A 16430-nucleotide genomic window follows, 5' to 3' on the forward strand; every position below is an offset into this window, starting at 1 on the left:
AGAATTTCTATTTCTTGGAAACAAATCTAAATTAAAGCTATGTGAACACAAACATAACAATTTAAATACAATATTGACACGCGTAATTATTTAAGTTACTAAGTAAAGCAGTAATTACATTGAAGAAATAGATATAATTTATTAACACTAAGGCTATTATATTCATAAAAAACATATCTGTTAATACTAATAGCAATAAATAAAGTTTATTTAAAAAATTAACCATTGGAGTACCAGAGTGGTTTAAGATTATTCTAGCCTTCAACAGATGACGTTACGTGGTAACGGTTGGCTGTCGGTGTTGACGTATGTGATCCAATGTATGAGGTATATCAAAATCTCAAAATCAAAAGTTCTAGAATCTTAAGAATGAGAGATCTATCAAAGCAGAAAAACCATAAACCAATAAAAAAAAATATGGATTCTTTCAAAACTTGAACTTGTATTCTACAAAAAAAAGCCAAAATATGCTGCAATATGCACTACAAAATGGCAGAAAAATGAAACAGTATATGTATAATCATACCCAATAATTATTACGGGTAGAAACATAAACAAATGGAAACCAGAAGCGATTGTCATAGCAAAAGACAGAGAGGATATCCAAGTCCAGGAACAGAAAGAAAACGTTTCAGTCCTTAGTAACAATTGAGAAAACTGGTAGACAAGAAGTAGACAAAAATAAAGCATAAATAAAGCAAATAAATGAGGCAATAGAAAGAATAAACAAGAATAAAAAAAATAACGAATCAAAATAAAATAAATGTTTTTAGGCTATTTTTAAGCGGTGCGTTCATAGATATTTTGTGAAAAATATCAGGTGCCATCTTGTCCCTTACAAGAAGAGGGACTTAGGACTTAGTTTACTGGACGAAGAAGAAGAAGTATCGGACGATTGCGCAAAAGATGGGGTGACAACCTTCCATAGAGGTATTAGTCCGCCAGTGAAAAAGCAGAACTGCTTATAAAGAGGAAAAAGAAGAAGAAACAAAAGATTTTTTTCTTATTTCTTAATCTTTTTGCACCGTTCCACATATAGCTCTAATCAGAAAATGGTCCGTATTTATACTGGTTATATGTCTCCTCCCATAGTTTTTATATTTTTTATAAATTTCTTCTGGTTTTTTTAAGCAAACGTGATTAATCTGGTTAACCGTTTTTCCATCAGAAGAGATCCAGGTTTCCTTATGTATTTGTTTTCGTTCTAACTGAGTGCTTTTTACCTCCATATTTTTTTATCGCAATACTGATAAGCCTTTGGCCAGTCTTATTTATCACTTAATGCTTGCTATATATTCCAGCTACTACTTTACACATAGTTTTGCATTGCCATCATCGATTACTATTTTTGTCTTGTTTTGGTAGATGCTTATATTGATCCGTCAGTTAATTATACTTATACTCCTTTTTTCACCCTTCATTCGTATTACGCGTATTTTGTCTGAGATCAGTATGAAGAACATAAATTTCTCTTTAAAATTTTTTGCAACTGTAAAACCTATTCCCAGTATCCTGTCTTTTAGACCGTTCTTAACTAGCGCTGTTTCCTTAACTTCCGTTATTTCATTTCCCATTTGTTTAGTTTCTTGTAGAGCCATAACGTCTATTTTGTATTTCTGTATCTCATTGGTTGGCTCTTTTAACACTCCCTCATAAAAAGAACCTTTAATGTTCTAGATCGCTAGAATTATTTCGTTTGTGCATTTTCTCTCTTTAAGCTCCTCTATCAGGTATCTTTTTTCCTCCTTTCTATTATTTTTTCTATCTATACTTTTCAACTCATTATAACCAGTAATCATTGCCTTGCTCCTTGTTTGAGTCATTTCCTTCCTATGGTCCCTTATCAGTTTTTTGCTTTATGCTCATGTTATTCAACATTTACTCTGAATATCTCTTTAGACAACATTGAACAGGAAATAGTAATTAATGGGATTTCCATAAATAATTTCAGGTACGCTGATGACACCGTTTTAGTTGCCGACAGTTCAGACAGACTTTAACGGTTAATTGACAGAGGAAATGCTGTTAGCAGAGGATATTGTATTCGTTTAAGATCAGCAAAACCAATGTATTGATCATCAGCAACAATCATACCATTACCCATGCATTTTTTTCCACGAACCATGAAGTAATGAAATATTAGCAATAGTTTAAAATTGCCCAGTATGGCATGGAAGCTTGGACCTTGTCAGAGGCACCAGCAAGAAAATTTAGGAACTCGGTACTACCGCAGAATGTTACAAATATCGTATTGTTACCCTATATAAAAACAATTTATATTACTTGGATCAGATATTGCGAAACGAACAATACCATACCTTTTAACTTATTGTGAAAAGCAAAGGTAATAAAATGGGATCAGATGGACGACCTGTTTCATGGATTAAAAACTTAAGACAGTGGACAGAAAAAACTTCCTTGGAATTATTAATGGTAATACCTGAAGTTATCTAGGACATATTTACAGAGGAGAAAAATATAACTTCCTATGACTTATAATGAAAGGGAAAGTGGAAGGAAGAAGAGGTCCAGAAAGAAGAAAATGCTCCTGGTTGAAGAATGTAAGAGACTGGACAGGCATGGACACACATTCGATACTAAGAACAGCTCAAGATAGAAAGCAATTTGCTGCAATTATAGCTAACCTTCAGTAATGGAGAAGGCACCTTCTTAAGAAGAATACCTAAATACAGTTTTGTGGTCTAGAGTGATTATCAACGTCCAATGAGGATAGAGTACTGCAAGAAGAAGAAGATATTAAGGAAACATAGGCGACCATATTATTAAAAAAAATCGATGACGCCACCACATCTTTAAACATCCACCACAATATATTTGCATACTTGTTTTATTGCGCATTTGAGTTTAACAAAATACAAAAGTGATTAAGTCTTCTGTAAACAACATCCATTTTTTCTTCATTTTTAAATTTAAATATTAATATGAATAACTTTACTTTATCATTAAATATTATAGATTCAAGTTTCATAAACAAATGAGGCGCATTTATTAATGCAGCTAGTATTAGATTATACAATATTAATGATCATATACAGAGCGGTGCAACGTGATCAATCGCAAACATGTGTGAATATCACAAGAAATTAAAAATATACCACTTTTTTAAAATCTGGAAGTATATTTTAAAATTTTTATATTATAGAATTATTATGTTTTGTGTAAGCAAACAAAATTGATAATAAGTGGTAGCTTTTTACATTTTTTTTAAATAGAGAAAAATAAGATTACCAGATTGTGTTTTTGTCAAAATATAATTTCTTGGATTAGCCTTCGATAAAGGTAAATATCCCAGTATATAAAAATAAAATTGGTGAAAAAAATATTACAGGTACCTAATGTTTTAAATAATAGCGGGAAAATAGTTATTGAAAAGTACATTTTGAGATTCTGTCGTGTCGGTCCTCCTTTCTTATAAACAAAGGCTAAAGTATAAAAATGTAGTTTTTTACCTGTAGCGTTTTTTGATTATAATAGGCGCAATGTTTATATTAAGAATATTTTTTGCCAGATTCCAGTAAGAAACTAAAAAGGTATACATTGTATTCTGGCTGAAACAGCAGGGGGAAATCTTTTCTAACGTCACGGAGGAAGACCACCTGGTATCTTTCGGTCCAGTATGATACGAGGCCAGAAGACCCCAGGGTAGTGCCGAATTAACCGTGCTCTCGTTAAAACCTTAACCACCGTTCCAGAGTGGTGGTCTTGCCACCCATAAACAACTAAAATCCTTATATTAACCGTTACTTTAAAAGAAAAATAACTATATCATATTAAGGAAAACCTTACAAATAACCATACCCATCACCGTAAATCAGAAATAAAATTGTTTAAGAATTGCCTATTAACAAAATAAATCAAAAGAACGAAAATGTTAGGAGGTCATCAACTAATTTTGGTACTTACCGGTTCTTGGCTCTCGAGAAAAAAGAAACAAAAGCTGGTTTAATTTTCTCCTTTATCCTCCTACTTCTTCTTCTTTATCACTCAGAGATCAGACAGTGTACTTCTTTCCATTCTTTCTCTCCTCACATCATTAGGTTTACCATGTTTCGTTCATCTATCCTGTAACGCATTCGCCTCTCGAAGTCTACCTCTCATTTGCCCATCTCTGGCAGTTAAAAATGTGGGCAGTAGCACCCGGTTTCCCAAAAACGGTACAGTTTGCGTGGGCAAATTTGCCTATTCTATTTGTAAAGGTGTCAAAACTACCATGTCCAGTCAAAAACTGCTTCAGGAAGTAGTCTAGTTTCCTGAACTTACATTCTTACCACGGCCTCAGATCGGGAATAAGCTCCTTTCTCCACCTATCCTTTCCGCTATCATTTTTCCACTCTCTGTCACTCCTTTATTGTTGCTGCCAGGACGATACACCACCTACTGGCAAACTCCATTTTGCACACATTTTTGGTGCTACTTGGGCTTTCGATGTTTGTCATCAGCCGTATCAACGCCTCCAGATTTCGGTTCGCCTTCTCTACCGTCTTTTGGATGTGTACACCGAAGCTTAGTCCTTCCGACAACTAGACTCCGAAATACTTAAACGATTTAACTGGTGCAACCTCCATACCTTCTTCTTCTTCTTCTTGTGCCACCTCTATTGGAGATTGGAAATCATCAAGGCTATCCTGACCTTGTTTACAGCTGACCTAAAGAGTTCATTAGTGGTACAGCCAAACCACTCTCTCAAATAACTCAACCATGACATTCTTCTACGGCCTGAATTTCGTTTTCCTTCTATTTTTTCTTGCATCATATTTTGAAGTAATGCGTATTTATGTCCTATCATCAGGTGACCCAAATATTCGAGTTTTCTTCGTTGGATCGTTGACAAAATTTCTGGGCATTTTCCTATCCTTCGCATTACTTTAAAGTTTGTGACTTTTTCAATCCAACTTATCTTCACCATTCGACGGTAGCACCACATCTCCATACCTTACCTACCAAAGGATTTGTCCCGGCCCCGTTTGTATGAAGAATCTATTATGTTATGAAGAGACGGCTAATTTGAATTTTTTAAGGTTCAAACTATTAATAATGTGCCAAGTTAATGGCAAAAAAATTATCTTCAAATTAAAGTTAATAATTTTTGCATAAAAAAAATATAAGTAAAACAAAACAAAAAATGCCTTCAAATAAGCCGTTAAAAAAGTGGTATTTTTAGCTAATAATCAAATCAAATTTTTGTTTTAGAACTTCTAATTTTTTTCCAGTATACATTTTTAATTAGCTGGGCCAAAAACTAGTTTAAATATACATATTCAACCAAATAAAGGACCTTCTACATCCAATAGAAGCCAAGTTGGTAATCTAATATATCAGTTAGTAATATCTATTATCTGTAAAATAATATAAGGCTGAATGGATTTGTTAATTAAGAGTGATTTTACCAGACCAATTGCTTCTTGTTTGATTACTGAAGTGAATAAGTTGCTTACATCAAAAGAAAGCATGATAATGTCAGGATGTAGATTAATGCGTTGCAGTTTATCAACCAATTGGTAAAAGTTTAGTACTGAGAATTGTGGAGTGAAGTTAGTCAAGTTTTTGATAGTGTTGAGAAGGAATTTAGATAAAATAGCCATTGGAGTATTGATGAAACTGACAACGGGACGAATAGGAATATCAACTTTGTGTGTCTTGGGTTACCCATACAACCTTGCGATCAACAGGTTACTAGGTATTTTCCAATATGGTGCATCATGGTTAGAAAAAAAATCAGAAATTTGTTTTTATCTTTTTTTTACAAGTTTAGAAATAAATCTCTTAGAAGGATCAACAGATAAGGATGTGACATTGTTATCTTCTAAAAAAGATGTAACTTTGTTATTATAGGAGTCACGTTCTGAAATGACCAAACAATTTGTTGGTTTAGTGACACAAAAATGTATCTCAAAAATGACTACTTTTCAGGAGAGCTTATTTAAGGTTTTTAAAAAAATCATTTACATTTTGTAATGACCTGTAGTTTATTCTCACCTTTTTTGTTCCGAATTATTAATCTTAGAAATGTATTCTTTACGATAATACAATCATACGCAACAATGGATAAATTGTATTTTCAAAATATCAACAATTAGATAAAGTAGCGGAGATACATTTTTGTGTCCCTAACTGAAAAGTCTATTATTATACATAGAGACTTATGTAGATACCATTTTATTTTAGAAAAGCTTAATCTTAATTCTATTACAAAGTCATTTGTGTTTGAGTAATAACGATAAATTTGAGTAATAAACAGATGAACATACTGAGTGGCAGGTATAATAATTAAAAGTACAATAGATTAAAATTTATTAATCTTTACCTGGTCCAAAAACTTAACCACGCAATTTAAATACAAATTAATGACTTTGTAGTTGGATTAAGACTAAGCTTTTCTAAAATGAAATGGTACCTACTTGTAATTCTTTGTTGCTGTAGCATTATAATCTAATTTCACAACTGAGGGTTGCCCAATTTATTATTGATAATAATAAAAATAATAATCATATTTCATTTTATAACTTTTTTATTGTTCTGAAGCTATTTTCTTGTGGCAATGAATACTATTTAAACGTCTCGATAGGAATAACCACAATATATTTATTAAAAAAAGAAACTTTATAAAATGTTTAGACAACGATTTCTGAATTAGTCTGAATTCTGAAGTCGAAACGTCAATAAAGTTTATTTTTTTAATAAATATTTTGTGGTTATTGCCATCGAGATGTTTATAACTTTATTTAAAATCATAAAATATTTTTTTTTAATTAAACATAAACTTTGAAAACATTTTCAAACAATAAATTTAATTGTGTCAATCACTTGGCACATCTGATTGTTTGTCCTTATTGTTGGTGAACAACGACGAAGAGATGATACTGGAAAGGAAGAATGTCTTTATTGCACAGCTCTTCTAAATTCTTACATTTTTCCACTTTTATTGGCCCATCCTTCATATGCTGTTGTTAAGTTTGACATGGAAAATTTCCTAGTTTCTTTTCGGATGACTTGAAAAGACCCAAAATTTTCATTTTCCTTTTTTTATTTAAAAAATATATGTTTATTATCGTTTCTGTGTACTGCAGCCATGTTAATTTTAGCGAATTTATACTACTACATACCATCGATGTCCACTTTTTTGCGTTTTATTAGAATTGGGGCAAAAGCTTTGAAGTCATAAATTTCTTCCTGTACAATCTCGTGTACAGTCTATTGTGATTTCTTTGCGCCATTCTTACAATGGAGTACCAGCCAGTGGGGTCAAATCTGTTCACATTTTTTTATGCTTTCTCAATATAACCATCGACCGAGTCACACTCCATCATCGAATGGCCAGGTTCAAAAAAGCAATGGTCAATTTTTGGAGTCTCTAATGTCTGAATAGCGTAAATCAACAGCGGATACATTTACTTTGCGCTTTTGGCCACCACATGTGCCACTTATTCTTAATAGTCACCAAAAAATATATCCTCACGTTGTTCATATCCTGATATATTAGGTTTATTGGTAGAAACATGAGAGGCACTGTCTGAATATGTCACTTGTTGTGATGAGAGCGGTAAATTATGACTATACTTACTTATCCCGTACCGATTTGTTAAGAGCTAACAAAACTAACTTCTTTCCTCTTGAATCCATTATTGTGTAATAATAAAATTATAAAACAGTATTATAACGATTATCATAACAATCTCTACAACAATTAACTTAAAACTGATTCACGTATTTATGTCTTCACAGTTGTAACAGAACTGGAAATTTAGCAGACTACCCTGCTAAATATAATAAACAAATTATCAACTAATTCACGTGTTTCACAACTGTTACGGAACTGTAAATACAACGGACCACCCTGCTAAACATAATAAACAAATTATCAAATCCATAGTTGCTACCTGCAACCACTATTCAGTGCAATAAAATGTATGCCACAAAAATGTAACTCAATATCATCTTATTTACAGTACGAAAACATAGTAAGATAGAAATGTAACAGCACTTACATTTCTGTGACACTAAAGGTCGTGGCATATTATCGTGCACGTTGCGTTTCCAGCACATAGCGTTTCCGAAAAAAATAATTTAAATGGTTTTAAATATGAACAACGCACACTGTCCGGAACATAGCGTTTCAGACACTTAACGTTTCCGTTCAGTATATTCGAAAACAATATTTTACTGATGCCGACGGCTACGTAACGAGTCGTAACCGGTTTGTAAGGATAATGTTAATTAGATGTCCGTCGTTTTCCCCTAGTTATTTATTTAGGTCTTTGTTTGACTTTGATACAGAGTATTTAAAAAAATAATTTTCGAGGCTATTTTGTCATTTATAAAACTTATTAGGACTTTTGTACGGAAGTGATACCTCTTCTTTTTAAAAATACTTTTTGGTTTGATATGTATGGTTTCATTAAATGTAGTATTTTGTTTTTTAACTGAAGGTGTAATTAAATTTAAAACATATTTAAACTGAATCCTATTCATTCTAAAATATCCATAATATTTTTTATCGTCATCAATTAATTCTCTGTATAAAGTCCTGTATTCACATTCCTACTTCCTTTCTCTTTGCATTGGATGTACTTCTTTTTAACACAGTTTTACATTCTTCATCGTTAAGTAGAAGAGCAATTGCAAAATTACAATTATTTCCTTACAATTTACAGTTAACATATTGCACAAATCAAAAAATATAATTCAAAAAGCTTAAGAAACGAAAATATAGACTAACCTTTAGTCCTGGTTAAATTATATGTTTTTTTATTATCGCACTAGTTATGGGAAGTTAACATGTCTGTTCAGGTAACTGGTATTAAACCAAACTAACTATTTTTATTGTAAAATTTAAAAATAGTATTAAATCTCGTTTTAGCTTTGTTTGCAAAATATTAATTGCATATTTTGAAGTTCATTGTTATAACTAAAAAATAGTAGACTTTTCATGATTAACTATGTATTCTACGATATATACTAAGAAGGGAGGATTACCAAGATAATATTTTTTAATTATACACATTTCATACGTCATTATCTATGCAGTCAAAGTTTTATGCAGTAAATTACTTGTTCCTTTTGATTTCTTTTATTTTGCACAAAATTTATTATAATTAACCGTAAAAAATACAAAAAACAACATTCTTAATTACCTAAAAACCCCAGATTAAGTTTATTTGACGTGAAAAATCTTTTTTTCTAGTATTCCTCCTACATAAACTGTAAAACAGTAAAAAAACCTTTTAGACCATAATATTACAAATCTAATAATTACATTTGTAATTTTACATCTTCTTGCAATTTGCATAAATCAGGACTACTTTAAATTTATTAATCAAATATATGCAAATAACAGTGCACGACTTATCACCGTACCGTGCACCGTACTCAAACTGTGGTACGAGTACCACTGGTGGTACACAAAGCACCTAAAGGTGGAACTCTATAATCTAGAAGTTTATACGAAGAGAAATAGAAGAAAACAAATATTATTTCTAAACAAAATTTAAAACCGTTAGTATGGTGGAGATATGTAGATGATGTATTCTCAATATGGCCTCATGGATCAGAGTTGTTGGACACATTCCTAAATGATATAAACGATAAAGAAGAGACAATAACATTTACCATGGAAAAGGAATATAATAACACATTACCTTTTCTGGATGTTTTAATCTCTAAGAACGATACTGGATACGAAACTCAGTTGTATAGAAAACCAACACACACCAACAGATATTTAAATTTCAAATCAAATCACAATATTAATATTAAAAAGGGAATCATTAAATCCTAATACGATAGAGCCAAAATTACTTGTTCTAACGAAAATTCATTCTTGGAGGAAAAACATTTGTTAACATCTATTTTATTAAAAAATGATCATCCTTTATCGTTTATAAATAAGGAATTTCCAACAAACGATGAATAGAACAAAACAACTTAGAACGAGATCCTACAGCATATACAAGGAATAATACGAGGAAAATAACAATACCATACATAAAAGGATTATCGAAAAAGCTTAAAAGGATAGGAAATAATTTCAACATTTCAACAACATTCAAAACAACAAATTGAGATTTATTTTGTCCAAAACCAAACCTAACAATGAACAAGAAAGGACAAGAAATTGCATTTATAAAATACCTTGTGAATGCGATCAGTTTTATTTAGGTGAAACATCAAGGCCATTAAATGTTGGAATTAGTGAACATCAATCCTATATTAAAAATAGAGAATTGGATAGATCTCAAATATGTAAACACGCATGGGATAATGAACATAGGGTTCAATGGAATGATTCAAATATAGTCCTAAAAGAAACGGATGGTAAAAAGAGAAAAATCAAAGAAGCGGCTCTAATTATGCTAAATGAGACCAATTGTGTCGCGAATTCCTCGGCAGAATGTAGTAGGATCTGGTTACCCATATTTTAAAGAGGAAGTTATTAAAAGGAAAATACCAGTATTGGTAAGTCAGTAACATATAGAAAATACATCATTTATGTTTTTTAAATAACAAACATATAAAATCGGAATTTGGTGTTTATTGAAGGTAAACTAAATGCACTATCAAATACTTACCATGTCGGGATAGTATTATGAGGTTTTCTCCTGGTTTTTCCCTCATAACTTACTATGGAATCACTAACAGGAAATTTTACTGTCATCATGGCATGTATTTGTCTTTTTAAGGACGAATTACATGTTATGATCTTTTCTGACGGATATTCTCAAGCTAAAGTTGATTTCATGTAATCGAATGAACTATCTTATAAGTAAAGTCGTTCCAGGAACGCAACTCAACTATATTGGCAATATCATTTTAAATTTGTCTACTTTAAAATGTATAATGTATGTCTGAATTGTCAATATAGATGAGTCAGAAAAAATTAAATTATTAGAAGAATTTTTCACTAAGAAACAAAAAACAAAATTTGTTTAATTTACTAATGTTTGTATTTTAAGAACGATTTCCGAAGTGGAAATTGAAACGTCAATAAACGTATTTTAACCTTTAATTGTGGCTTATTCCCATTTAAATAGTAATTAATTTTAAAATGCCACAAGAATATAGCTTCAGAACAATATAAATTTTTTAGATTTAAAAATTATTAGACTTGAGTCATCACGATGTCTCTAATTAATTAAAAATAAATTTTTAATAAAATAATTCAGTCGTAAAAAAATAGTGCAATCCTAAAAAATAATAAAACAACGACGGCGCTGAAATTATGGAATTGCCCAATAGTTCACGGTATAAGATTTCGTTTTTAACAATGAGTCCCTCTTTACTTGATTGTTGGACTATAATAGGCAAAGGGATAGATTTGTAAATTTTACAAAAAAATCAGTAAAACACGTTTCCGAATAATCTGTTTATTAAATGATATATTGCTAATATACGCAGTATTTGTACTGAATATTCATATATATATACATATTAATTTAGATTTATTGTTGCCGCATCGTTGCTACTGAAGGTAATACTAATTATTTTCCTACAGTTTTGAAGATATTATGAATTATGTAACTTTTAATTCGTAAGACCTTGATTACTACAGTCCGGATTTTCAGTTCTTCTTCTTTTTGTAAATATTAAAAGCAAATAGTATATAACTCAAGACACTTATGATTTAAATCAAAAATAACGAAATCATAAAATAATTAATTTTAATTTAAATTAAAAAATTTAAATAAAAAGTTGCCAAAAAGGCAGTGTGTTAATGCTTATTTTACTTTCTATGCTTACCTATAGCTTTTTCCTCGTTTTGAGTAAAAACTATTATGTTTTCATGCGTTTTACTTGCAATTCAGAGATTTATATTTGTTCGAAATATTCACAAAATAGTGATTAAATATATTAGTACAAGATCCCACTAAAGGATCACTACGTTCATAACGTGGTTCAACAAACTCACAGTTTTAGATACATTTAAAATTAGGAGAGTACATTGATAATAGGTTGCCAGTCAAAAAGTGGCAGCAAATATTTTTATTTCAATAATTATTAGTAGTTATAGTGTATTTTTATGTATGAGAGAGTAATAAAACAATAAATTATGTATGCAAATCCCTAAACTGTTGATACGGGTGATTCAATGAAAAACAGATATTTGTCAACAAGTTTACAGAAGTATATAGGAAAACAATTTTAAATTGAGTATGACCACCAGGTATAAAGGTTGGAGCAGAATAGAATACAATAGTTGTGAGGTTTACTAATCCCTAAATAAGGTTGCCAGTGTCGGAGTGATGGAGGTTAACAGGTACTAATGAATTTGCAAGAAATGTAAGATGTTTATTTTATTGGTTATATATAACCAATAAAAGTTTAATAAGTACCTACCTATTTGCAAAATAAAGTTTAATTCTTTAGATAAAATAAAACGTTTTATTTTATCTATTTGCAAAATAAAGTTTATTTCTTTAGATAAAATAAAACGTTTTATTTTATCTGAAATGAGTGCATTCCACGAAGTAAGGGTTTCAACAATCAAACATTTAATTCTTTAATTCCAGGAATCTACGACAGTAATTGACTAGATAATTACCTTCTAAACTTATTCCACAGAAAATGTGATAGTGGGTTTTTCCATTTTGTATATAGGAAGGTCCAAGTGGCGTATTCAAAATTCTTAACAGTTCACTAAAAGTAGGTACTTCAGTTGCAAGGTGCAGTTTATTGTGTATACTAGTGTTATGGAAAATTTGGAAGTGCCGTGTAAACGCCGAAAAATTGGTCCTCTAACAGTTAATGAAAAAACATTAATATTTAATTGTTTTAAATCATTTACAGACAAACGTTTATGTGAAAGTGTTGATGAGACCGTTGAGTTAGTTAGCAGTACACTTGGTGTTGGGAAATCTACGATTTACAGAGTTATTAAAGAAGAGAAATGTGGTAGTTTTCAAATGCCACTTAATGCTCCAGGGAAACCAAAATTTCAAATAGAATATCATTTTAAAGAAGGACTTCGACGGAAAGTGCATGAATTCTTCTTTAGACAAGAATTTCCAACATTGGATAAAGTTCTTGTCTCAGTTCGAGATGATAAGGATTACCCAGAAATGAGTCGAAGTACATTATGGAAACTTTTAAAAGAAATAAGCTTCCGCTGGAAAAAGAATCCCAGAAAGTCTATTTTATTAGAAAGAAGCGATATTGTCATATGGAGAAGACATTTTCTAAGAACCATAAAGGAAATGAGAAACCAAAAAAGAAAAATATTTTATCTTGATGAAACATGGATCAACGAGAGTCATACACCAAATAAATTTTGGCAGGATAAAACTGTTACAAGTCAAAGGCACGCTTTTGTAAATAACTTATCTACTGGTTTAAACCCACCATCAGGAAAGGACGCAGGCTGATAATAGTACACATTGGCAGTTCAGACGGTTTTGTTGAAGGTGGTTTATTAACTTTTGAATCAACTCGTACCGGTGACTACCATGAAGACATGAACGCTGATGTCTTTCAAGAATGGTTCGAACAAATGATAGATCTTCTTCCTAAGAACTGTGTAATAGTAATGGATAATGCAAGTTATCACTCCAGACTTATAGAAGGACTGCCCACAACCAAGTGGTTAAAAAAAATTGATGAAATTGCCAAAAATCGTGGAATGACAGTACTTAGATCCCCACCATATCATTGTGAATTAAACCCGATTGAACTGGTATGGGCACAGATAAAGAGTGAAGTTTCAAGAAAAAATACCACTTTTAAAATTCATGATATTAAACAGTTGTTTTTGGAGGCTGTAAATAATGTAAAACCTGAAAACTGGGAAAAGGCAGTAAATCACACTATTAAAGAAGAGGAAAAAATGTGGAAGCTGGACAATATTACTGATAAAATGATCGAGCCAGTTATTATAAATCTTGGTTCTGAAAGTTCATCTTCTGAATCGGATTTGGATTTGTAACAAGTAGCTGTAAGTTTTATATTAATATTTTTATTCATCTATTTAACATACCTTAGACGGTTTTAAAAACTCTTTTTCTCTTTTGTAATTTTTAAAAATTAAAAAAAATGTGAATTTTTTAAAACCTTTTTTAATGTAGGCCAGTTAGTTCTAATATAGTGTGTGATAAAAGAGGTCACTTTTGTTTACATACACATAACACTTTATAACACTGAAATAATTCATTTATTTTTTACAATTATTCAAAGTAATTTTTCAATTAATCTTGAGCACGCCCATGGAGTGGTCGGAGCTACCAGTTAAAATTATGCTAATTACTCTCTCGTTCATAAAAATAAACTATAGTTTTAGTCAAATATTTTATTTCATTCATTTATTTTTTTAACCCTCCGTTAGTCGCTATCGGTGTCACACACCGACGACAGAATTACTCATTCGGGGTTTACAAATAACTATTGTTTTTCTATCGCCAGTTTGTGTATCTCTCCCTATCAACTAACTTCGTGTTCTTGTACATTGTCATCTGCCTGGGTACGATTGTACAAGTTTATAGATATTTTCGGTGCGAGATTCCGTAGCGACTAACGGAGTGGCTATTACTTATTGGCATAAATTGCAGATCCGGTAAATATGTAGCATCTATATTGCATTGTGTCGGTAAGTTTTTGTCAATTCTTATTTATAGACGTCCTTTGATGCCGAACAAAAACGTTTGCTGGAATTATGGGAAATGGTTCCTACCGACGATGAAAATTAAATTATTTTGACGATGAGTGAATTGAAAACGAAATCGATCAAATTGAGAAACGTGATGGCGGAAGTAAATAGGAACAAGATGTGACAGACAAGGAAGAAGAAAGTGGAAGTAATATCTTAGCGTTTATTGGAAAAAATGGAGTTGCCAGATGGAAAAAGGCTGTTCCACCGAGAAATGTTAGAACAAGACAAGAAAATTACGTAGTACGTTTGCCGATGTCGAGATTACCTACACGTAACTTGAAGACTCCCAGTGATATTTGGAAATATTTTGTGAATAATGCTATGTTAGAAATCATTGTGTAAAGTACGAATAAATATATAGACTCAATAAGAAATAACTTTGTTCGTAATCGTAATTTATTACGCAGCACGTCTGAAAGGTAATCGTGTGAATCCAGATGAGTTTTGGAACATTGATGGATCAAGTATAGAACTGTTATTAAATTCATCCGCTAATAACCCATATGGTTGATGCGGCTGCCTTTAAATAAAAAAAAAGTATAGAAATGTTCCTCCTGACTATGTCTCTAACACGATTTAAATTTCTCTGATAATTTCTTTGTTGTCAGATCAGTAGTGACTTAAAAATATTATTTATCAAAATTTCTGTAAAATTTTTTATCTTTCTGCATTTTCATAATGTCTGAAAAATGGATATATAAAATTCTCGGTGATCCCTACAGACCCTTATTTACACATCCCACCAAAAACAATCCTAGGTCTATCAAATTTTACTGTAGGAGTTATTCGGTTGTTCCTATAGTTATGCTGGCAATTGCTGATCAATTGCTGGTAGTGTTCAAGGTTTTATTAGAACGAACGTAGTTTTGACGAGGTGGGACAGGACTCAAAGAGATATGATCGACCTGTTGATAAAACCGAGAAATAGAAAGTTTTTAACTTTCAACCAAACCTTCCCTATTCAGCAAGATATGTACGATACGTACAAGAAAATGGAGAAAGCAAAAGAAGAGTGCGAGGAAAATTGAATTTAAGACAGGAAAACACAAACAACCATATTAATTAAATTTCTCCTTCTCCTAAATAGAAGCCTAAATTACCGTCCAGCCTTCTTTTGATAATGTGTATAAGAATTTTATATATGTGTGAGGGCAAATTGATAGGACGCTAGTTTTTTAGATCTGTTATGTCTCCTTACTTATGTAATAAAACAATGCCTGCATTATTCTATTAAGAAGAAGTTTTTCCTCGGAAGATGCATTCAATGAAAAGTTTGGCCAAAATCTGGATAATTTTATTTTCACCTAGTTTGATCGCCTCGATAACCATTCCGTCATCGACAGGGGATTTGTTTTAACTTTGTGTGATGTTGTTTCTGGCATTAATTCTGATCCCCAGTTTATGATTTTGTGCAGCGGCTGATCTTGCCTTTCGTCGGTGCTCGCATAAATTTCACGATAAAAGGATTCGATAACCTTAAGGATTTTGGTTCTATCCTTAGTAATGTTTCAATATTTGGTTCCTATTTTTTACATATCTTGTTCGTATTTTGTCTTAAAACTTTTGAACTTTTGTTTTCTTTAATTATTTTAGGTGTTCCTCCTGTGTTGTTTGATCATTACTTTGATGGCGATAACCATCATTGATGGTTATCGCCTCTATTTGCTTGATCTACATCTTCCATTTCGTTTTCCAAGTCCTAAATATGTCTGGTTAGTATATCTTTACACTGCATAAGCTGTCTCAGGATAATAATAAACTTTCAAATGATATAAAA

The 16430-nt window shown here is 31.4% G+C and overlaps 1 protein-coding gene across 1 annotated transcript in view; it reads right to left on the reverse strand.

Moving 5' to 3' along the window:
• The window catches only part of LOC140436242 (facilitated trehalose transporter Tret1-like), a 31797-nt gene extending 22906 nt beyond the window's left edge, over positions 1-8891 (reverse strand). Inside the window, exon 1 of the mRNA XM_072524941.1 lies at positions 8738-8891. The gene's annotated coding sequence lies outside the window, so the exon portion shown is untranslated. The remainder of the gene's footprint in view (positions 1-8737) is intronic.
• Between the last annotated feature and the right edge of the window lie 7539 nt (positions 8892-16430).

The sequence above is a fragment of the Diabrotica undecimpunctata genome, chromosome 3 (assembly GCF_040954645.1).
Source record: "Diabrotica undecimpunctata isolate CICGRU chromosome 3, icDiaUnde3, whole genome shotgun sequence".
Taxonomy (NCBI): domain Eukaryota; kingdom Metazoa; phylum Arthropoda; class Insecta; order Coleoptera; family Chrysomelidae; genus Diabrotica; species Diabrotica undecimpunctata.